Below are 25,693 nucleotides of genomic sequence, written 5' to 3' on the forward strand. Positions count from 1 at the left end.
TTAAAAAAGAAAAAATAAAATTAAAAAAAAAAGAAAACCTGGCTGGCTCTACCTAAGTATATGATCACATTGTATACTTTGTATGCACATATTGACACAAAAATATAAATATGCAAATAGATAAAATATACCTAAACATAATTTCTCAAATATCCCATTGGAATTGTACTCTTCTTTATTTTTCATTATTATGTAGCATATGCTAAGTATAGGGCAGAATTCTAAGATGGCGGCAATGATCCTTACCTTCTGATATTCCAGAACCCTGTGTATGTCCCTCCCCTTGAGTGTGAGCTGGATCAAGTGCCTTGCTTTCAACAAACAAAAGAAATAGGATGTCACTTCTGAGATTAGGTTTTAAAAGATTGCAGCTTCCATCTTGCTCACTCTTTCTTGCTTGCTCTCTCTTATAGAAACCAGCTGCCATGTTGTGAGCTGCCCTATGGAGAGGCCCATGGGACAAGGAACTCAGAAAGGGCCTCCGGCCAACAGCCAGCAAGGAACTGAGGCCCTCACCTGTGAGGAACTGAATCTTACCAACACCCACGTGAGCGAGCTTGGAGGCAGATCCTTTTGCACTTGAGACTTGAGGTACCTGTACCACACCTTTACTACAGCCTGGGAGAGTCCCTAAAACAGGACCCAGCTAAGGCAAGCCCGCATTCCTGACCCATTGAAACTGTGAAATAATAACTATTTTTGTTGTAAACCACCACATTTTTGGTTGACTTGTTACTCAAAGCAAAACAAAACAAAAGCAAACAAACAAATAAAACATCGGGCTGGTTGGTATTTCTCTGCCTGAAAGCACCATGACCCCACCATTCTTGCAGCCTCCCTCTTTTTGAACTTGAATATATCACTTTGGCCTTCTTGGCCTTTGCTGCTTGGCATTTGATTCTCCTGAAATACAAATAATAATAATTAAATTAGCATTTTAAACTCTGTACTCCAGTTGATCTTCAAAGACCTTGCTTTGCATCTGAGTTCAGTCTTCTGCTTTTACAGACATCTTTTCCTGAAGTTTAAGAATTAATACTGGCACAATGTGGCAAATAGGAAAGAAAGGATATCCTTAACAATTAAACTTCCAACTGGAAATCAATACAATGGCATGAAGCACACATGAATAAAAATATGATCGAAAAATATCCCTTTTCTTTCTAAAAGTCATAAAGCAAGATTAATGGTCAATTTAAAACCAAAATCAACCCCCAGATGAAATATCTTCTCCTAAAATCACCATCACATGTCAACTGAGCACGTCTCTTCACCCTGTTATTTTTCATTGTTGGCATCCTCCGGGTTTCCAGCCAGAAGCAGGAAACACTAAATGTCTTCCAGGAAGCCTGCACTGGTGAGATTTGCCCCAGGTTTGGCAGCACCAAGGAGTGAACAGAATCATCACATCACCTTGTTTATCACATGGTGGTTTATTGCTGACCAAAGCGTGACACCAGGCTCTCTTTCACCAAGGGAACCCTGAAACCACACCGGCAACCTTGGCCTCCAGGAAGAATCGCCAAGTCAGAGCACCTTGGCCACAAAGCAGATGCCTAGAAATGGGTGTTTTTCCACTCCCACATAGAAGGATCTAGCCTAAATGCCACATAGGAACTATCTGTTAACTTTATCCAGAGCAGAAAAGGCATCAAGACAGGAGCTGCATGCTATCAACAATAGCCAAATTATGGAAAGAGCCCATGTTCATCAACTGATGAATGGATAAAGAAGATGTGGTTTATATATACAATGGAATACTACTTGGCAATGAGAAAGAATGAAATCTTGCCATTTGCAACAATGTGGATGGAACTGGAGGGTATTACGCTAAGTGAAATAAGTCAGTCAGAGAAAGACAGATATCATATGTTTTCACTCATGTAGAATTTGAGAAATTTAACAGAAGACCATAGGAGAAGGGAAGGGGAAAAAATAGTTACAAACAGAGAGGGAGGCAAACCATAAGAGACTCTTAAATACAGAGAACAAACCGAGGGTTGATTGTACGGGGAGAGGGGAAAATGGGTGATGGGCATTGAGGAGAGCACGTGTTGGGATGAGCACTGGGTGTTGTATGAAAGCAATGGATCATGGGAATCTACTCCCGAAACCAAGAGCACACTGTACACACTGCATGCTAGCTAACTTCACAATAAATTATATTTTTTTTAAAAAAAGAGAGAATATTGGCAAAGAACAGATACTGTGACTTAATAGCATTTGTCCATCTCTTACTCTATGGTTATTTGAAATTTCCAACTGAAATTATAAGGGATTGGAATAAATGAATACACAAAACAGTGAGTTTGCTGCTTTACTGATTTACTTTCAGCTGTTCTTCAATTAAGACCACCTTCTTGATTGTATGTTTTCATTTGCCCAAAATAGATATTTTAATTAAAAAAGACTTGATGCAAACCTGTGAGTCACCTAGTAAAAATAAATCAGTAAAATTAACAAGGTTTTACCTAGTATAAGAAATATGAGCAGAGTAGATACAAATAGGTATTTTGTTTGTTTGATGTAATATTTTAGCCATTGCACCAGTAGAAATATTCCAGTGTATCTCTGCCCATTATTTAGTATAGGTATCATTAAATCAAAAGGAAGGTAAGAGTGAGAGAAATAAAATTAGCGATTCCAATAATAGGTCTGTTGCCAGATATGCTTTCTCAGCCCAATTAAGACAAATCAAGAGTTCAATTTTTATCTCTTCTCTTAATTAAGGAATTGGGAATACATGTAAGACAGGGTGAAGTGTTCTTTTTTTCATTTTGTCCCTTCTTTCCTGGTCTTCTTCATCCTCTCCTTGAAAGGAAGTTCCCTTTGAAAGGAGCCAAGAAAAAGAGACTTTGAGAATACGTTGGTACATCAAAGTTAGGCTCCAAGAGAAGAAGATCAGCATTAGCAGGGGGGAAAGTTTGTCTTGTAGATGTGACACCCTGGAGACTTTAAAAGATAGAAGGACAGGACCTCAAAAACACTGATAGAAACCCTCCAAGATGAACTCAGCACCCAGGCAGGAAAAGACAGAGGGTTAGAAATAGGTCAATGGGATTGTGAGGAGAAGGGAAAGAGGATCCATAAAAAGGAGACGCATCCTCTTCTAAGATGGAGCTAGATGGACTGACAGGATGAGGAGAAAAATGTTTCTTGACAATTCTTAAACTCTTTGTGTGAGAAGATCAGTGGAAAGGAGGATTCTCTTTCAGATGATATCCATGTATGGCCCACCACAGATAGGATAGATATAAAAATGGTTCTTTGATTCAACAAATATTTATTGCATATCTACTATGTGCCAGACACTGTTCAAGGTACTGGGATATAACTGCAAACAAAATGGGTTGGGGGAGGGGGAATCCTTGCCCTTGGGGAGCTTACAGTCCAATGGAAGAAACAGAGGGACAAACTAAATAAATAAAATATAGGGACGCCTGGGTGGCTCGGTCAGTTAAGTGTTTGACTTTGGTTCAGGTCATGATCTCATGGTTCATGTCAGCTGTGCTGACAGCTCAAAGCCTGGAGCCTGCTTCGGATTCTGTGTCTTCCTCTCTCCCTGCCCCTCCCCTGCTTGCACTCTGTCTCTCTCTCAAAAGTAAATAAACATTTTTTTTAATTTAAATAAATAAAATATAAAAATATATAGTACATATGAGATAAAGATAAAGACCCTGAATAACCAAAGCAGCCTTGAGAAAGAAGAAAGCTTCAGGCATCATGCTCCCTTATTTCAAATCCTATTACAGAGCTATATTAATTAAAACATTATGATATTGGCATAACAGACACTTAGATCAATGGAGCAGTATAGAGAGCCCAGAAATAAACTCATGCATACATGGTTGTCAATTAATTTATAACAAAGGAGCCAAGAATACACAATGGGGAAATACAGTCTCTTCAATAAATGGTGTTGAGAAAACTGGACGGCCATAGACAAAAGAATGAAACCAATTACTATCTTATAACATACGCACAAAAGAGTTAACTCAAAATGGATTAAAGACTTGAATGTAAGACCTGAAACCATAAACTCCCAGAAAAAAAACATAGGCAGAAGCTCCTTGACATAGGTCTTGAAGATGATTTTTTTAATCTGACACCAAAAGTAGAAGCAACAAAAGCAAGAGTAAATAGTGAGACTACATCAAACAAAAAAGCTTCTGCACAGCAAAAGAAACCACCAACAAAATAAAAAGGCAACCTATTAAATGGGAGAAATGATCTCCAAGTCATATATCTGGTAAGGGGTTAATATCCAAAATATCTAAAGAACTCACACATCTCAATAGCAAAAAACAAACAATGCAATTTAAAAATGAGCAAAAGGGGTGCCTGGGTAGTTCAGTCAGTTAAGCATCCGACTTCAGCTCAGGTCATGATCTCGTGGTTTGTGAGCTTGAGCCCTGCACCGTGCTCTGTGATGACAGCTCAGAGCCTAGAGCCTGCTTGGGATTCTTTGTTTCCCTCTCTCTCTCCTTCTCCCCTGCATGTGCTCTCTCTCTCTCTGTCTCTCAAAAATAAATATATGTTAAAAAAAATTTTTTTAAATGAGCATAAGATCTGATTACACATTTTTCCAAAGGAGACATACAGAAGGCCAACAGACACATGAAAAGATGCTCAACATCGTCAGTCATCAGGGAAATAATAATAAGATGTCACCATAATAAGATGTCACCTCACACCAGTTAGAATCAAAAAGACAAGCGATAACAAGTGTTGGCAAGAATGCGGAAAAAAGGGAACCTTTGTGTACTGTTGGTGAGAATGTAAATTGGCATAGTCACAATGGTAAACAGTATGGAAGTTCCTCAAAATATTAAAAATACAACTACCATGTGATCCAGCAATTCCACTTCTGGGCATTTATCTGGAGAAAATGAAAACACTAACTTGAAAAGATATACACAGCCCCATGTTCACTGCAGCATTATTTACAATAGCCAAGATATGTAACAACCTAAGTGGCCATCAAAGGATGAATGGATAAGGAAAATTTAATGTGTATCTATCTATAGACATATATGTCTATCTACACACATGTATGTATATATAGTATATATGTATATATGTGTGTATATATACATATGGGTATATATGTTATGTGTGTGTGTATATATATGCACACACAATGAAATATTATTCAGCCATTAAAAAAGAATGAAATCTTGCCATTTGTGACAACATGCATGGATCTTAAGGGCATTATGCTAAGTTAAATAAGTCAGACAAAGACCAATACTGTATGATCTCCACTAGATGTGGGATATAAAAAAATAAAAATAAATAAACTCATAGAAAAAACAAATTGGTGGTTGTCAGAGATGGGAGGTAAGAGAAATCAGTGAAGGAGATCAAAAGGTTAAAATATTTTTTTATTTTTAATTAAATATATGTTTATGTACAAATACACATAATGAGATATATTTATTAATATTTATATATTGATATATAAATATCTATATCATTAAATAAGGATGAAAGTGTCGAGGAGAGAAGGAAAGCCATGGGGGATACAGAAGCTAGGGAAATTACACATTGAGTGACTTCAGTAGACTACTAGCACTTAGGCAAGAGGAAGAAAGTTAATGGAGTTATGAGAGTATATTTCTCCTTGAATAAGTGGAAAGATAAATGAACAAATAAACAAACAAGTAAAGGAACACTGCCCTGGAACTTATTCCCCAAAGCTTCACATCAGGAGCTGCTAGGGCGGTTTCTTTTCTTTTGCACAAATGACCAAAGTTCAGTTGTGTTCCACGCCTTTGCCTCAGCCGATCTGTTCGGTTCATCCTTCCCCTGCTAACTCCCCACAGAAACCCACCCCTACTACTGTCCCCAGGCTAGGTGTTATTTCCTCCCTGAAGCTTTCCCCAGTAAGAATAATGCCTCACACTCACCTCTCACAAGGGCTTCCCACACATGAAGCTCCAGAATGCTTCTGAGAGGTGGGCATCATCATCACCATGCTACGTGGGAGGAAACGAAGGCACAGAGAACATGGGTGACTTGTCCAAGGCTGAACACCTAGAACTGGGACTGACACACAGGTATCTGGAACCCAAGCTGTAGGCTTGAAAGAGCGAGGAGCCGTGAGAAGAGCACAGGTTCATCAAATCTTTATGTCTCCCCCACTTGACTGGAGCAAGTTGCTCCACTAGTCCAAGCCTTAGTTTTCTCACTCACAAAATAGGATAAGGAGACAAAAAGAACAGTTTGGTCATGGGTGTGGACTGTGAGGACTAGTCCCAATGTCTGGAACCTAGGAGACACTCAACTGTTAGTTACCTCCTGCCTTCTATTCCCTCCTCCCCACCCTGCGACGACGGCTGTAACTATCTGCCAGCTCACATGGACCTTCTCTCCTCCACACTTAGACAGAAATCATGACCTCTACCATACAACCTGGTCCCTTATTCAAATTGTAATTGGGATTCTTTATGCCACAAGGCACCAAAGCCCAGGTCAAAAGCAGTTAATAATGAAAGGGCATTTATCAATGCTAATAACTGAAAAGAGCAGAGATAGGCAGCCAGATAGGATTTTGTCAGCAGGACTCTGGCTCCACCCCCCGTGATTTTCCTCTGGCTTTGCATGGGTCCGTGCACAGGCCTCCTTCTCGGGCCGGCCCCCATCACGACAGCAAAATTTACCCCAGCTGTTCCAGCTTTCATATCTTCATGCTGCCCTGGCCATGAAGAGAAGATCTGAGCTGTACCATCTTAGAAAATGTCCTGGAGTCCCAGCTCAGGTCGTAGGCCTGCCCCTGAGCCAACCACTGTGGTGGCCAGGGAGATGGACCAAGCCCACAGTTTTAGCTTGGCTGTGTGCTCGACCCCAGCCCTGATCCAGACATAGACTCACCACCCAGAAACCGGTTGGATCATCAGTGGAAACCAGGGTTGTGAGACCAAAAAGTATTTTAATAGATATAATGTTAGTCTTCTATTGGACCCAGTTCCATGTCCTGACACTGACGTGAGCAATGCTGAGAGCAAATAGCCCTGCCAGTCCATAGGACCCAGCTCTTTGGAGGGTTTCTGTGGCCCAAACCTTAGGTCCAGGTCTCACTTGGGCTATTTTCTTGAAGTATTGCACCTCTATCCCATAGCTAAAATTGCTGTGCTCACAGGAGTCCCGAATACATAAAATTGCATGGGATTGGATTCTGCCCTTAAATTGATTTTATATCCTTTGAAAGCTTTATGGTGTATCATGTGTATGCGTGTGTGTGTGTGTGTGTGCATGTGCGTAAAACTGTTGATCAGGTCACTGAGGGATAGTTTTGTAAAGAGTCACCCATCTGGCTTTTCATAGGAATAAAATTCACATTATGACAACGACTTTCAACAAAGGTTAAGCATGCAAACTTTGGTTTAAAAAAACAATTTGTCCATAACTCAACTGCTTTTATCTTTAAGCCTTTGAAGTGGAAGGTTACAAAAAAAAAAATCAAATATTTCATCCTTGACATCTTCAGGGAAGGTGTGTGTAAATAGGAAACACACATAAAACCCCTGAACATAAAGAAACAACAAATGATTTGCATAATTACAACTGCAGAAATGTATATAGGAGATAAAACAGATTAAGGATATTGCCCTTGGAAGCTACTTCCCATCAATAAGGCCTGGATAGATTTATATTTCTCGTTTTTCCCTGATCCACAGGTTAAATTTGCCATCTTCTGATTCCTTGTCACATTTCACATATCAGGCAAACACCTCTGGGGTGCCTCTGGGGAATTCACAACCTTCAGAGAGTTGTTGATAGTGATCACTTTCTTCTGAAGTCTTTGTTGATCCAAGAATACATATTTTGTTGTGTAAGTCTTCATAAATCAGTCTTTCCGCCCGTTTATCATCCTTGTGGCTTTTCTCTGAACACTCTCCAGTGTGTCTCCAACTTGCTAATAATGAGGTTCCCAGATCACAGTGCACCATTCCAAGCTCAGTCTCTCATTGTGCAGAGACTGACTTTGCCTCCTTGCTTCCTGACCCACTGTTTCCACTTACAAAGTTCTTATGCTGCCAGATCATATATGAAGCCATGATTCATGCACCCTCCATTACAATGCCTGGGGGAGCCCAAGCACTTCCCTAAATAGGTCAATGCCTGACATGTAATAAGTGCTCAGAAAGGGTCCTTGAGTAAGTGAACAAATGGACGCATGGGCTCCCCAGTTGTGTCTTCACTGTATCAAAACCTTTATTGTAAAAAGAGCAATGGAATGTGTGTGTCTGTGGCAAAAGTGGGAGACAAGAGAGCAGAAGAAATACACAAGAAATCCTTTGCTATTTGGCCTTTGTTACTCAAACATTTCTACCAATTTGATTGGATTGAGATCTAGTTCCAGTCTCATTTAGCAAAAGGCAAACTGAAGTTCAGAAAACTAAGGCATGTCATCACAATGGCTGAACAGTTGAATTGCAGTTGGGAACATACCTGGAATCAGAATTCTAGTGCCTGGTGTAGCCTCCCAGACCAAAGCAGTTTTAAACTACTATTGGTAAAATCTTTGCAGGACCGACTTCTTTAGCTAAAACAATGGAGTCATGGATTTCTAACTGGTTTTGTTGAGAGAAGTCTTGCCCTTTCTATCCCTAATAACAGGATCCAAGAGAATGGAAAAGTGGCAGACAAGAGCTAACCTGGTTTCTTGCTTTCTCCAACCTGATGGCTCTAGTGGCAGTGCGGGTGACAAGAGTAGTAGAAGTAGCTGCTACCATGACTGAGTACCTGCTGTATACCACACAGTCCTCTTGACCCTTCACAGATATGTTATTTCAAGTAAACCTTTAAACAGCCAATTAAAATAGGCATCATTAGATCAATGTTACTGTAAGGAAACTGAGTCTCACAAGGTTTAAGTGCTTCAGGATCTCACAGCAGAGCTAGTGTGCCAATTCAGCTCTGTGAGACTACTCCACATTGTTCTGCCCTAGAATACATCCTTTCCTTGGTTTCAATACAGCACCATCCCTGATAATCCCCCTACTTTCTGTTTCCTACAAACTTTTCATCCAGGACCCTCAGTCAAAACTGAGAAATGCAGGCAGGGCGGGTGGGTGGGAGTGTGATGGGGGGGGGGGGAACTGTTTCTTTTAGTTTCACTCAGAAAAGTTTAGAATTTTCAGAGACCTTTTCTCTAGGAAATTAAGGAAAACAACAAACCATCAAGCATGTCACTTACTAATAGGACTAGCCAAGTGTAAGGACAAATACAAAGGCATTAAAATGTACTGGTGTAGTGACTGCTTGGTCACAGATAGCCATGGTGGCCCAGAGGCACTTCCCCCCTTCTCCAACCCATCTCTCCACCTTGTTCAGTTTCTTCCGTTTTGTACGTATATTCGTGGCCTCTTGTTGGAACTGATCATAGCAGGTCAATACAGCAGCACATAGTACTGTGATGAACACTGCAGTGAAATGCACAGAAAAACAAATACCCCAAATCACTCTTCTTTCTAAAGCTAATCCAAAAAAAAAGCAAGACCAGATAATCTTTTCTATTGGTTAATTCATTTCCCCAAATTATCTATACCACACTCTGTCATTATGTCACAATTCCAAATCAACAAATACTTGGATTGAAAAATTTTAAAGAAGTCAGACTTCAAGCTGTATTACAAAGCTGTAATCATCAAGACAGTATGGTACTGGCACAAAAACAGACACTCAAATCAATGGAACAGAATAGAGAGCCCAGAAATGGACACACAAATGTATGGCCAACTAATCTTTGACAAAGCAGGAAAGAATATCCAATGGAATAAAGACAGTCTCTTCAGCAAGTGGTACTGGGAAAACTGGACAGCAACATGCAGAAAAATGAACCTGGACCACTTTCGTACACGATACACAAAAATAAACTCAAAATGGATGAAAGACCTAACTGTAAAACAGGAAGCCATCAAAAAAACCCTTGAGGAGAAAGCAGGAAAAAACCTCTTTGGCATTAGCCGCAGCAACTTCTTACTCAACACGTATCTGGAGGCAAGGGAAACAAAAGCAAAAATGAACTATTGCGACTTCAGCAAAATAAAAACTTCTGCACAGCAAAGGAAACAATCAGCAAAACTAAAAGGCAAACGACAGAATGAGAGAAGATATTTGCAAACAACATATCAGATAAAGAGCTAGTATCCAAAATCTATAAAGAACTTATCAAACTCAACGCCCAAAAAACAAATCATCCAGTGAAGAAATGGGCAAAAGACATGAATAGACACTTCTCCAAAGAAGACATCCAGATGGCCATCCAACACATGAAAAAATGCTCAACATCACTCATCATCAGGGAAATACAAATCAAAACCACAATGAGATACCACCTGACACCTGTCAGAATGGCTAACATTAACAACTCAGGAAGCAACAGATGTTGGCAAGGATGCAGAGAAAGGGGAACCCTTTTGCACCGCTGGTGGGAATGCAAACCAGGGCAGCCAGCTTGCATTCCCTCCAAACAGTATGGAGGGTCCTCAAAAAATTAAAATAGAACTACCTTACAACCCAGCAATTGCACTACTAGGTTTTTATCTAAAGGATACAAAAATGCTGATTCGAAGGGGCACATGCACCCCAATGTTTATAGCAGCACTATCAACAATAGCCAAAGTATGGGAAGAGCCCAAATGTCCATCGATGGATGAATGGGTAAAGAAGATGTGGTATATATACAATGGAGTATTACTCGGCAATCAAAAAGAATGAAATCTTGCCACTTGCAACTATGTGGATGGAACTAGAGGGTATTATGCTAAGCAAAATTAGTCAGAGAAAGACAAATATCATATGACTTGACTCATATGAGGAATTTGAGATACAAAACAGATGAACATAAAGGAAGGGAAGCAAAAATAATATAAAAACAAGGATGGGGACAAAACATAAGAGACTCTTAAATATGAAGAACAAACAGAGGGTTTACTGGAGGGGTTGTGGGAGAGGGGGTGGGCTAAATGGGTAGGGGCATTAAGGAATCCACTTCTGAAATCATTGTTGCACTACACGCTAACTAACTTGGATGGAAATTTTTAAAAATTTAAATTTAAAAAATAAAATAAATTTAATGTAATTATCAATATGGTATATGTGAAAATTATTAAGAAAGTAAATTCTGAGTTCTCATCACAAGGAAAAATCCATTTTTTTCTTTTTCTTTTTTTATATCTTGCTAATGTAATCATTACACAACATATGTAAGTCAAGTCATTATGCTATACATGCTAAACTTTTACAGTGCTGTATATCAATTATATCTCAGTAAAACTCAAGGAAATAAACGAAAAAATTAAAAAAATTTTTTTAAGTAAATTCTTCAGAGAAGTCTACATGCCATGCAAGAGACATTGTAATTTCATAGAAATAGCACTGGAGAAGAAGTGAGATATGGTAGATATGTGGCTTCTAGTTTGTTTGCAGGAACTATAAAATAATCATTTTTGAAAGCCCCCTGGGATATATAAAGCATTCTACAGTACTCATGAAATGCTGGTTGAATTTGTTTAACCGACCTTGGATAGACCTCTCCATATTTCCAAGCTTTAGTTTCTACATTTATAAAACAGAAACTAATAATAGCTTCCTTGTATCACATGACTATCATGGGCTCCCAACAGGATAATATATATGAAAGCATTTTTTAAACAACAAAGCATCACACAAAACTAAGCTATGAAGAAAGGGGAATGAACTATGATGGTTCTGCCAATAACGTGGGCATTGCGCCAAATAGCAAGTTGGAAAGTTAGCAGTACTTTTTGCTATTCATCCAGATGTTAGGCACATTCTAACTATAAAAAAACTGAAGCGATCACTGGCAAACATTCAGGAGGTCAGAGGACTGCTAGAAGGAGCAACGTGAGTGTTCTCTGGCCCTCCTGGGCCCCAATGTGGGCAGGAAAAATTCCGCGTAGAGCTATTTCTCCTCTAAGAGAAACCGCAACTCTCTTGCATCTCTAAAGGGAAAATGGTGCCGATTCTAAATATTTTTGCTCTGGGGCCAAGCTGAATGAATGTACACAAGAGCTAAGTCTTTGTTTTTTCACTGGGGAATAAGCCCTTTAGATCTCGCACTTTAACCCCACTTCTACAGCAATCAAACCAAGCCAGAAATTTGCACTTGCAAATAGTTTTGAAAGATCTGACTAAGCCATTTTTAGATGTTTTTCCAGTCTCCATGTGCCTTTCCCTCCCACAGAGCACAATTAAAAAGGCACCTTTAAAAGGCTATTAAAAAACATTGATTGGCTTAACTGTGCTAATGTCATGGCTTTAAAATAAAATTCTACTAAGTCCTTAAAATATTGCAGACAAGTACTTTACAGCAAAAACTCAGGACAACCATCCTGAGGCTTCTGTTACTCACAGATACTTACCTAATTACTTTGGTTCAGTTCATCTTTCTTGTCATCCTTCGTCTTTGAATTTTTTAATCTTCTGATAGTTCTCATGAAATCACTGCCTTTATGCACACTAGGAGCCGGCACTTGGCAGCCACACTTCCCCAAGACATCATAGCGAATTAGAAAGAACAAATCAGACACCTGTGTGCTTTCACTTTGTTGCCATTGATACTTAAGAAGGGGATAGTGTGGTCTCCTTACATTTGATTGCTAACACCACAGAGTACCCTTCCCGGAGTTGTCTCAAGATTTATTGTAGATCCTGATCGGCCCATGTGATCTCATCCCTGTTTATATAATGAATCACCCTCGTCCCAGGAGAAACTCAGAAACATAACACTAACGTACAGAATTCTTCTCTCTGCTTATATATTTCAATCCTTGCTGTTTTCATGCTCCAGGCCAGCAGACTTCCTCTCATAGCCATAATGTCTGAGCCCATCTCGAGAAAGGATTCCTCAGGTATAGGTCTCATTTAAGGGTATAGTGAACACAACATCACAGTTTGCATTGATCTACACCAGGTAGTGGCTCAGTGTCCTGATAACATTCTTACATACCCCACCTGGCCGTAGAAGGCAGTTGAAGAAGAGCAAATGGTTCCCCACACATGAAGGTATTTGTAAACTATTCTTTGTTTGAGAAATGTTGGGTGTCTGCTGCTGCTGCTGCTACTGATGATGATGACGACGACGATGACGATGATGATTAATCGAATTTTGTTGTTACTAAAGTAGGATTTGCTCAGGAACCAGGTGGACTCCAACCAGACCCTGCGGAAACCTGAAAGCACAAGAAGCTATCTTGTGAGCTATGTGCCTGACTTATGTGCAAACTGCTATGAGGCAGCTTTATGAGTTATGAGTACCGATTCAGCTAAGAGATGCAACAATGAATGAGTTATCATGGTTAGCAATTTCTCCACTGCTCGAAGTCTGGGATTCACAGTCTTGGGTAAGAAACCTCCAGGACATGCCTTCCCCTGAAGCAAACTTCAAGATTAACGAAGGCCCTCACCATCCCCCATCCAGATGATCTGTCCTTCCATCTCTGCCTCATTAATTTCCCCATTTCCCCCAAGTGCTGACATACCTCCACACCATCTCGGGCCCAACTCTGTCAGTCAGTTTGTGGAATATGTATAAGTATCATTCAGTTTACTCTATCCTCAATTCTCCCCCCTCCTGAGATAACTCCCTGTTGTTTATTAGGCCCACAGGTAGACTAATTAAATATTCCTTCTCTCTACAGGACGGGGGAAAACACGTTTGCTGCTATTCTACAGATAATAGTTTTTTTTCCAATTTTTCTAAATGTTGAATGGACCAATGTGGGAAGAAAAGAGTGCGGGACAGGCCGAGCACCTTGTTAAGTCAAGATGCAAGATTTAGAGAATAAGACCTTCTGCCCAGACGTCTCTTCTCTCTTCCACTCAACTCCACAGAACTGTGATGGCTAAAGGAGAAAGAGAAAGCTCCAAGCTGGCCAGCTCATTGTCAGAGCTCTCCAAGACTGCCTAGGACTCTGCAAACTCATCCCACTATGCACTGAGTACCCCTGCTTGACTACCCTTGGATCTTTCCTCCTCCAATCACTCCTGCTCATCCTTCAAGACCAAGCACTGGGGTCATCTGCAAGAATGTCAGCTGCTATAACACCATCCACACTTCCTAGGAACATTTAGGAATTCAGTTTGTAATACCTGGTTCATATCCTTACTCATATTCATTCATGGATCACTAGTTTGTTAGCAGGGACTATAAAATAACCATTTTTGAAAGCCCCACCTGGAATAAAGTACTCATGAAGTACTGGTAGAATTTATTGAATCAAACTTAGGTAGACCTCCACATGTTTCCAAGCTGAGATCTCATGTATGCCAATATTTGGTGCCTTTCAAACAAATATTCTTAAATATTTGTTTTTCATTTATTCATTGGGGTCAAGAAAAACTATCTTCATAAAAACAATAATCTTTATGTTCCAAAAAAAGGAAAGTGCTTGGAATGCAACATAATATTTAGACTTATTTGAGTCAGTCAGAGAAGGACAGATATCATGTGTTTTCACTCATATGTGGATCTTGAGAAACTTAACAGAAGACCATGGGGGAAGGGAAGAGGAAATAAATAATTACAAACAGAGAGGGAGGGAGGCAAACCACAAGAGACTCTTAAATACAGAGAACAAACTGAGGGTGGATGGGGGAGTGGGGGAGAGGGGGAGAGGGGAAATGAGTGATAGGCATTGAGGAGGGCACTTGCTGGGATGAGCACTGGGTGTTGTATGTAAGCCAATTTGACAATAAATTATATTAAAATATTTAGACTTATCTGGAATTGTCTTTCATTGTACTTTCTTATTATCATGTGTAACTGGATAGTATTGGTGTATTAGTTTTCTGTTGCTGCCATAACAACTTACCACAAAGTCAGTGGCTTAAACAACATAAATTTATTTATTATCTTATAGTTCTATAGTTCAGATATCCAACACAAATCCCACAGGATTAACATCAAGGTATTGGCAGGACTATATTCCTTTCTAGGGAGCTCTTAGGGAAAATGCATTTCCTTGCCTTTTCTGGCATCTAGAAGCTGCTTACCTTCCTTGGCTCATGGTCCCCTTCCTCCATCTTCAAAGCCAGCAATGGTGGGCCAAGACTTTCTCACATTGCTACTTCTGGTTTTCTACAGCAGGGAAAGTTTCTCTGATTTTAAGGACTCATGTGATTAGACTGGGCCTAATAATCCAAGACATTCTCCCCATCTCAAGGTACTTAACTTTAATCACATCAGTAAAGTCTCTTTTTCCATGTAAGGTAACATATTCACAGGTTTCATAGATTACAGTAAGGGCATCTTTGGAACCATTACTCTGTCTACCACAATTAGTTTCTTCCCCCCCACAGCCCCTCACTTGGGGTAGATAAAACCGACATGGATAAAAGTATCAAGAAGCCATGATAGGATTGAGAGCTATTTTAGCTGCCTCCTCACTGTCCTCCTGCCCCAGCCTTGATCCCTCCCTCATGCTGTTGCCAGATGACTCTTCCAAAGTGCAGCTCCAGTGTTGCTTATTTCCTGTTCAAAATCCTCCAGTGACCTATATTACTTTCCAAAGTAAGTATAAAATATTCTCTGAAATGTAAGGATGATGATAAGAAAGGGATCAAGGTACTTCTTATGAATTATCACACTTAATCTTTACAATATCCCATAAAGGTTGCTACTTTTAATGCCCCCAGTTTATAGAAGAGCTTCCAGAAGACAAAATAAGTGTGGAGAGGTTGACTAAGTTTCTCCACCCACAACACCTACCTTATACTTTACTCAGATGTCAACAAACTTGGCCCATAGGTCAAATCTGGCCTGCTGGCTGTTTCTGTACAACATGCAAGCTCACAATTGTTTTTACAGATGAATGTTTATAATCTATTTGATGACAGGGAACACTAACTTTGGACCCCAATTAAATGAGATGTTATCCTCCCCAAAAGAGAAATTTCATTCTTTTCATTAGTAGGCCTGTATTACAAAAAAAAAAAAAAAAAAAAAAAAAAATGTATTCAGATATTATTATCATCATTATTAGCAGCAGTAGCAACAGCATTGGTGTTTGTATTTCATCAATAAAAAAAAAAAAAAAACCTGTGGAGGGGCATGAGGGTGGCTCAGTAGGTTAAGCATCCAACTCTTGATTTCAGCTCAGGTCATGATCTCATGGTTCATGAGTTTGAGCCTCACATTGGCTCTGCACTGACAGTGTGGAGCCAGCTTAGAATTCTCTCTCCCTCTCTCTCTCTCTCTGCCCCTACCCCACTCATGTTCTCTCATTCTCTCTGTCTCCAAATAAATAAACTTAAATTTTGTTTAATTAAAAAAATTTTTTAATCTGGAAATTTGCTTTTTTATTATATAAGCACCAATATAATGCCCTCAGTTCTGCCTCTTGGTCTGCAAATCCTAAAATATTTACTATCTGACTCTTCACAGAGTTTGCCAACTCCTACTCTAGCCAATTGTTTCTCAAATATGAGTAAAATATGGACCCTTTTTTAAAATTCCAGTATACTGAACATACAGTGTTAATTAGTTTCAGGTGTACAATATCACTATATTGTACTATATTCAACAATTCCATACATCCATCACCCAGTGCTCATCATGATAAGTGCACTCTTAATGAACATGGGCCCCATTTAATATATTCTTTCAGGTGTCCAGTGTTGAATTAAATCATTTCATTACAATGTTATCAAATGTGAACAAAAACTTAGTAAGAAATAAAAATAAAAAACCTCCTTATGCTCATAGATTTTACTTTTTTAAATTAAGTTTTTTAATGTTTTGTGTGTGTGTGTGTGAGAGAGAGAGTGTATGAGTGGGAGAGGTGCAGAGAGAGAGAGAGAGAGAGAGAGAGAGAGAGAGACAGAGGATCTGAAGCAGGTTCCGCACTGACAGCTGCAAGCCCAATACAGGGCTCAAACTCACAAACCATGAGATCATGACCTGAGCTGAAGTTGGATGCTCGACCCACTGAGCAACCCAGGCACCCCATTCTCTTAGCTTTTAAACCACTACAAACCAAAAATTATTTATGAATTAAATACAAATAATCTTACAAAACCAATAAAATTCAAATAACATCAATTTTGTGTGTTCAATCATGATGTTCTAATTAAACTCACACCACCATGAATATGGTATACACTGCTCAGTGCAGATTATATATAAGGTGGCCACATTGCTGGTCAAATACATGCTTATGTTCATTATTTTAGGGCTATTACTGCAATTAAACTAAAGTTATATTAATGCATAAAGAGAACTCACAGCTGCCCTAACAACACCTTCATGGCCCCTTAGAAGTTCACAGACCCCTAACTGAGAAACACTTCACTAACCAACATGAACTGTTTGATGTCCCCCTAAACATGCTCCATGCAGCAATTTTTGCCTCTGTTCATACTATTCCCTTTTCATGGCTCCAACCACCTACAAGGCTCCCAAATCCCTATTCCCATTTCCAAAGTGATTATTCTCAAGTCAGAGAATATGGCAGACACTGGAGACACCAAACAACTCCAGACAACTTCTAGAAAACTGTGCCCTCCAGGAAAGCTGTTGTATAATGGCAAACATATCCAATCAGAGCCCACTTCTTAGGCAGGATAAATGTCAGATGATTGAGAAGGAAGCAGGTTCCCAAGACTAGGGAAAGTCCTGCTGAACTCTCGTGACATTACCACTGGGATATGAAGCAACTGTATAAGTGCCCAGAGGGTTCCTGGAGCTGCTCAGCACTCCCACATAGCCTTATGATTAATTTCTCACCCATGATGTTTGCTGATGTGCATCTCTTCTTTAGACCTTTAAGAGCCAAACTAATGTCAAGGTTCTTGGCCTGTTAGCCTAACTCTTTCTGAAAAATTCTTCAGAATATTTTCATGCCCTATTCCTTTTTTTCCTCAGCCCCCATACATCATTTAAAGAGATTGTTAATGGCAAGAGACAATGGTTACCGAGAACAACGAAGGCTAGGAAAATGGAACAGGGCTCTCACAAGAACTTACTGCATAAACTTAGTCATTCATTGGGCATATATTTTTGCCTATCTTCCCATCAAGAATATAATTGTCATAAAGAACAATTTTGCTAAAGGATGTATATATATAGCATTACTCTTTCTCTACAGATTTGGAATTGGCTTGAGCCAAAGTAACAAGGCAGTATAAACTTAAATGAGATTCATAACTGGACGAGCAACTAACCCTCCCTGTAGCAGTACCTATCAAATGTTACTTTGTGCAGAAGAGAGATATAAGTTGTAAAACAGAATTATCAAGGGAAAATAATCAACTGCCCCAGAATAAAGGTAAGTTAAAAAGGCAAGAAAGTGACATTTTTATGTCTTTGGTATTAACATAGAATAGATTCTCTCATTTAATAGTATTTTTGAGTACCCAATAAATATTCTATGATGAATTACAGGAAACACAAAACTTGGTTCTACAACTTAAGAAGCTAAGAAAAATAGATGTAAAAAAGAAACAATATCTTTTGGCCCCTGTGCCAGGTGCTTTTACAGATACTATATTATTTCTTTCTTTCAAGAGTTGGAGATACATATTATTACCCATTTTTTATCAGAAGAGACAGAGGCTTGGGGAAAGGTAAAGTGAGTTGCCCAAGGTCCTGCATCTTGTCAGAACCATAATGCAAAATTGGGTCTCTCATATAGATCTAAAGCTCTCACACGTGCATTAAGATACATTCTCCACTAGCGGCCCCTGGGCGGCTCAGTGGGGGTCATGATCTCACAGTTCTTGAGTTCAAGCCCTGCCTCGAGCTCTGTGCTAACAGCTCAGAGCCTAGAGCCTGCTTCGGATTCTGTCTCCCTCTCTCTCTGGTACTCTCCCTCTCCCTCTCGCTCTCTCTCTAACATAAATAAACATTTAAAAAAACCTTTTTAAAAGATACATTCTCCACTAAGAAATATGACAACCATGGAAATAATTACAAAATTTTAAAGTTTCATAATAGGACACATACACAATGCTATGGATATTGAAAGGAGTAGAGAATAGAATGTTTCTCCAAGTTCCATGGATATTAACAGGCAATAGCAGTATTTTTGCTATTATCAAAAAATCAGAAGATAACAAATATTGGCAAGGATGTAAAAAAATGAACCCTATGCGCTGTTGGTGGGAATGTAAATTGGGGCAGCCATTGTGGAAAACAGTATGAAGTTTCCTCAAAAAATTAAAAATAGAAATGCCATATCATCCTATAACCCTACTATGAGGTTTTTACCCAAAGAAAACAAAAACGCTAATTTGAAAAGATAAGTGTTAGCATTATTTGCTATAGCCAAGATATGAAAGCAACCTAAGCGTCCACGGATAAATGAAGGGATAAAGAAGATGTGATATACATGTATAGTGGAGTATTACTACTTAGCCATAAAAAAGAAATGAAGTCTTGTCATTTGTAACAACATGGGTGGACCTAGATGTCAATTAAAATAAGTCAGAAAGAAGAAGACAACTACCATATGATTCCACTTATATGTGGATTCTAAAAAACAACTGAACAAACAAACAAACAGGGATAGATTCATACATACAGAGAACAAACTGGTGGTTGCCAGAAGGCAGGAGGATGGTAGGATAGGCAAAATAGGTGAAGGGGATCAAGGGGTACAAACTTCCAGTTACAAATAAATACGTCACAAAAATGAAAAGTACAGCATGGAGAATATAATCAATAATATTATAATAACACTGTATGGTGACAATGGTAACTATACTTATCGTGGTGAGTATTTTGTAATTACATAATTGTGAAATCACTATATTGAACACCTGAAACCGATATAATAACATGTATCAACCACACTTCAATAAAAAATGCAAAAAAATAAAAGAAATACTTCTAATTAAGTACTTAGTAAGTAAGCTAAGTACTTAAGATCTGCAATAAAATATATATTTAAAAGAACATCACAAGATGCTATCATGAACATAAAGGTTAAAATACAAAAATACTCACGTTGTGTGTTCTCAGCTCCCTCTCAACCCACCCAGTTAAGAGTTCACTCTTTGTAAACCACTCAATGGTGAATATTTATTTGTATTTTCTTTTAACATTTACATTCAATTTAAAGGCACTTATGTTCAAAGTCACTGGATCTTTGTGGTCTCTATTTTCAGTTCTCCTTTTTATATTTTTTTAAGTTTATTTATTTATTTTGAGAGAGAGAGAGAGAGAAAATGAGCAGGGGAGGGGTAGAGAGAGAGAGGGAGAGACAGAGAATCCCAAGCAGGCCCCACTCTGTCAGCACAGAGCCCTATGTGGGGCTTGAACCCAAGAACCGTGAGATCATGACCTTAGCCGAAATCAAGAGTCGGATGGTTAACTGACTGAGCCACCCAGGCACTCTGAGTTCTCCTTTTTAAAACTAAACCTTTTTGTCCCTGAATGATCACATCCCAGCATCTCCAGAGCCCGCTCTCCAGCCGATCTTGGACATGCCAGTCTGGCATGACATACCAGCTATCCACGGCCTACTGTAGAAAAAGAGCCCTTAACAAGGTTTTCTATTTCCAACAAGAGACTTCTGGATTCTGAGCTCAATATAGAGTTTCCACTACTGAGACAGCATTAATTAGTTTATTACCTATGACCTGAGAGATGGTGACATTATATGGATATAATTTATCACAGCAGAAAGCTGAGGGCATTTCATTTGAAATCAGACCATGTTCTCCATGTGTAAGGCTGAGAACGGTTTGCCTTCCCATCCTATCCACTCTTATCACACAACCAGAAACAACATCCACCTATCAAGATGAATGCATGCCTCTCCACACCCGTCTGGTGGTTGTGCACGAACAGGAAACTGCATAGACAAATGACTCTGCCCACCCCACCTCCCGGGAAGACATCAAAACCTTTTCACTGGTCTTGATCTCAGTCATGTGAGGTATTTGATCTCATTTTCTGGAGGGGAATGATAAGCTCTAAGAATGGAATAAAATCGGCCGCAGGTCACAAATTGATGCTGAACACTAAGCAGCAATGACAACACACATCATTGGGAGGTAATGGGGTAGAAGCAAGGAAATGTTGACACTCGCCAACTAAGACCATGAACTAATGGCAGGACACTGGGTTACTGCAAATTTGGTACACATTGCTATCTAAAGATATTATATTATAGCAAGAATACCTGAGCAAGGAATAGAGCTACAGAACCACTAACCACTTTTTCATCTCAACACAGGAGATAAGGGTTACCTAATCTTTTACTTTCACATAATGAGCATACCATGAATGTTTGTTAAGTGAATGACTGATGCTACTGGGGAGCAGTTCCACTGAGGCAGGTATCCCTCATTCTCCCACGTGTGTACCACCTCCTAGGTTCCAAAAGCACTTGCAGATACATTATTCTATGTCTTCCCAATAATCTTGCAGTATGGTGTGAAATTATGATTCAGAAAGGTAAAATGACTCACCCAAGATCACACAGAGGCTTACTTGGAACATAGGTCCTCTAGTCCAGAGACCATAAATTTTCTCCTTGAAGAAGCCTGAAGATGAGAAGCCTTTTTTTTCTTCTCTTTATCCAGCCCCTCTCATTTCTGTGGGATTAATGGCCACTGGGAACAATCCAGATGGTTAGTAATAATAACTACCATTTAAAGAGTTTAGCAAGTGTTACCTTTGTGCTTCAGATTCCTCATCTTCAAGGTGGGATATTAACAGTACCTGGTTTTGAGGATTAAATGAAATAATGCATTTAGATAAGTGGCTGTCACATAGCTAGTATTAGTGATACCCCCTGCCTTCCTTCTAATTTTGCACCCAAAGCCAGCCTGCCCCCGAGAGATGTTTCCCTGGCTCCCTCTTCATGCAATACAAATGCAGTGTCTTCAGGGTTTCTCAGTTCTGTTGGGAACCAGGGTCATCATAAGCCTTAGTTTAGAGACTGAAATGCTTCCTGCCTTTTGATTACCAAGAAAAAGACTTTTATTATTTTTCCTATGTGTACTCATGTTTCAAAAGTTTTCATCTATCATCAGGGTTAATTAAATAATAGTCTATATGGCCTCCTTATTAGGAAATAGACTATTTCTTTAGGTTTTCTAAGCACTGAAAATGGTTCAGTCTCCCATTACTCTCTAAGGACCACAGATTGAGAATCTCTGTACTAATGCAACTCCTCATTTCCAGGCTAAGAAATAGAGGACCCAAGATGTTGGGGGACTTGTTCAAGGTCACTTAGCCGGTTAAATCAAATCTGAGCCAGGAACTGAATCTTTTGACTCAACTGAGAGCGTTGACAGCTTTCTACTCTAAATCCATATATCTAGTTAGGTCCTTTCTTCCCACTGAAACCATTACTCCAGGGCTTTTTGCAATCTGGATTTTGTAAAGTCAACGCCAGCCTTCATCAAAATTGCAAAGGGATCCATTTTCACCACCTCCAGTGCAGAGTAAATGTTTCATAACCAGGAAGCAGTCAAAAGACCCAGTGTTGGAATTGTAGACGCTAACTTGGTTATTTCAAGATATACATCTTGATTTTCCATTTGCTATGGTTTGGGGTCTGTTATGGCCTTCAAGTCATTGCCTACAATGCCTATGTCCCAGGAACTAGGTACCCTTTTGTGCTATGCAATTTAGTGGTTCTCCCTACTACTACCTGGTAACCACTCTCTAAACTTCTATGGTTTTTAATCATCCATTTCTTCTTTGTTTAATACAGTTCAAGACTGGCTGTCTAAAACACAAGCCACCCACCAGTTGTTTTTATTGGCAAAATTAATGAACAGATTCCTATTCCATCATTCCAGTCATTAAGGAAATGTTGACTAGAACTGGACTGAAGATGGCCATTATGGATATGGAAATCTACTTAATCTTCCCATTGGCTGACACTGAACCAATGACATAATATTAAGCTACAATGCAGGTCTCTAAAAATTGGCTTTGCAGTCATCCAGAAAAAGACAAAACTCTAAAGCCATTTTAGCTGTGCTAAGAAAAAAAGAAAACAACTTTAAATTGAGAACAAATTTTACCAAAGTGGGTATTCTAGTCCCTGATTACAAGAGCTATATATCTCTCCCCCAAAGAAGTCACACATCTGAAAGGAAATATTTAATGGAAATTTAGACCACACTTTGCTGTAATAGCACATACTTCTCAGCATCCCCAGCTGCATTCTCCAGCATCAACCATCACCAGGGAATTTTCAGGCAGCTTGTAGTTTTCCATGTTTATCAGCCAAGGCCGACTTTAAATACACAACCTCGTCTCTAGTATGGGTTGTAGTATGTGACTCTCCCCAGAGGGCCAGGCTATGACATTTAATGAATAGATTATAATGAGAAATAAATATTCTAAAGTGTTTTGCATCTGGGACAGACTCTGATTCCAGTATTGTTCTTGCTTAGTTATTTTCTCTAACAAGAAACTGAAAAGCTGTAGCTGTATCTGGTGAGCACGAAGACACAGTTGATCTTATAGTGCGGTACAATTTGGTAAAAGAGCCATTTCCTTTTCATCACGAGTTTCTGCTAACGCGAACAAGAACCCAGTGGAATCCAGACCTGAGCACATGGCATTTCTGGCCATGATACAAAGGTCTGCAACATCCTCCTAAATATTTGATGACCCCTGGGATATTGCAGCGTAGCGCTGCTGTGGGAACAGCTGAAGCTGCTAACGTGCACAGCTGTTTTTGTCTTCCCACGCTGCTTGGGAGGAAGGCTGCAGGAGGTTATAGAAACGGAGGTAGAGTGCTGTGTGATAAAATGAGGAGTGCTTGCCAAGGCCCACGCAGCAACGCCGGGCTAAGATCTAAATCTCTGAACTCCTCTCCTGGCAGACTACCTATCTGTACCTGCCACCTCCAGCCCCTTCTCTCCCCTTCCTCGCCATGCTGAAAGCTCCCATGTCACGTGCCAGGCAGGCTGCCGAAGAAATCACCAACCTCTTAGAGAAAGGCCCATTTCAGTTACTCTGGGGCTCCGTCCCTCTGGGGTGGAAGAACAGGATGGTAATGACGGTAGAAATGGTAGCACTAACTCTACCACCAGGACCAGTTACGCCATGAAAATAGCCTCAGATAAGTGTTTTCAGGTGGTTGGGAAGGGACTGGTGGCTTCCGATAAAGAACAACCTGCAGATGCTGTGGTAATAAGAAACTTGGTTCAGTTCCCAATTTCTATAAAAATAGTATCTTCCCATATCACAAGCATGGCCATTTCAAAGATGGCTCAGGGCTGAGGGGTCCTCTGTAATTTCCATAAGCCTCCTGCCACGTGACCCCAACAAATAGTATTAGTGTGTGCTTGCTTTGCAAGTGCAGCCTCAAGACACACAGGGCATCAGCTGATCCTATAGGAAGCTCTGTGACTGGGATAAACTTATAGAGTCGTCCCAGTGGAGGTGAGGGGGCCAGACCTTTGAACCCTCTCTAGCCACCCATCGTTGAATGTGAGCTTCCCTCACCCTCCCCACCTCCAGAGTTGGGGACTAACCTCAGTAAGGAAACTGCCTTCAGTCAAGGGCAATTCCTGTTGAGGGACTTGTCTGTGATGGGTCAGGGGTCAAAAGTCTGGACAGCAGGGTGAAGGGCAGTGTTTGTTCTCAGGGGTGATTTGGGCAGTGCACCCAGAGCTAAAAGAAAACAGTGTTATTTAATTCATTTTTTATTGATGATTTTAAAGCTGAGAATATGAGAACATAGAGCAATTATAGTAGACATGTAAATGGGACCACACTGGAGACCTATGTTAGGTGACATCTATGTAAGCATCCACGTTTTGCTAATGCAAAATACGCTCCTCTGGTTTCCTATGGTGAGTGATCTAGACTTTGTCTCCCCTGATATATCTCAGAGCCAGAAATTACATTAGCTAAGGCACGTTCTGAATGGTATTGAAAGGACATGATCCCCATAGAAAGGCAGATAGTGATTAGGGGTAACCAGTGATGGATTACCCCTGACACTGTTTAGGCAAAATGTCACCTGTCACCATTATGGGCCAAGAGTATATAATAAGACTGCTTATCACAGCAGACTACTGGTAGCATCTCTGGGCACGTCCTCACAGCTACAGACACCATGGATTTGGCATATTTAATGTTCAAAGGCAGCACGCTAACAACAGCTAAGCATTGCTTTGGAGCATGTAGCTGCATGTTTGGGAAGTTACACTAGTTGGAATGATGCGTTAGATTTTTGAGCTGGCCACGCATCATTCAGTAAAGCCAGGGAAGCTCTGAGGTGCAGAGTTAGCTCTTGAGATTTTTTTTAATTGCACCAGAGAAAAAAAGAAGCAGGAAGCGGAGGGGGAAGGAGAAAAGAGAAGAAAAAGAAAAAAAAGAGGAGGGAGCAGAGAACAGGGGAGGAGGTGATAAAGATGATCCCAGAGTGCCTAGTTCTAGTAAAAAGGTGCTAGGTCTCACTAAGGCTTATATATCTAGAAATCTGACACACAGGTTTTTATTATGAGCTTGTTCATATATATATGTATATATAAAAAATATATATATGTATATATAAAATATATATATATATACATACACACACAGTGGATAATATATCCTACTCATATACATACACATAAATATAATTTATTAAATATTATTTATCTATAATATTTACGAAATATATATTGTTTATGATATAATTTTATCTATCATAAAATATAAATTATACATTTAAATATATAACAAATTATTATATATTTA

At 39.6% G+C, this 25,693-nt stretch overlaps 1 long non-coding RNA gene across 2 annotated transcripts; it reads right to left on the reverse strand.

Moving 5' to 3' along the window:
- On the reverse strand, positions 1–25,533 carry LOC123599125. Of its 2 annotated transcripts, XR_006712987.1 has the most exons (4): positions 21,467–25,533; positions 12,393–13,202; positions 5,910–9,428; positions 1–903 (listed from the first exon to the last, which is right to left on the reverse strand). It is a non-coding gene; the product is annotated as an uncharacterized LOC123599125 (long non-coding RNA). The 2 variants fall into 2 exon arrangements; XR_006712988.1 differs by lacking the exon at positions 21,467–25,533 and having other exon boundaries at positions 12,393–14,540.
- Between the last annotated feature and the right edge of the window lie 160 nt (positions 25,534–25,693).

Source organism: Leopardus geoffroyi, chromosome C1 (genome assembly GCF_018350155.1).
Source record: "Leopardus geoffroyi isolate Oge1 chromosome C1, O.geoffroyi_Oge1_pat1.0, whole genome shotgun sequence".
Lineage (NCBI taxonomy): Eukaryota > Metazoa > Chordata > Mammalia > Carnivora > Felidae > Leopardus > Leopardus geoffroyi.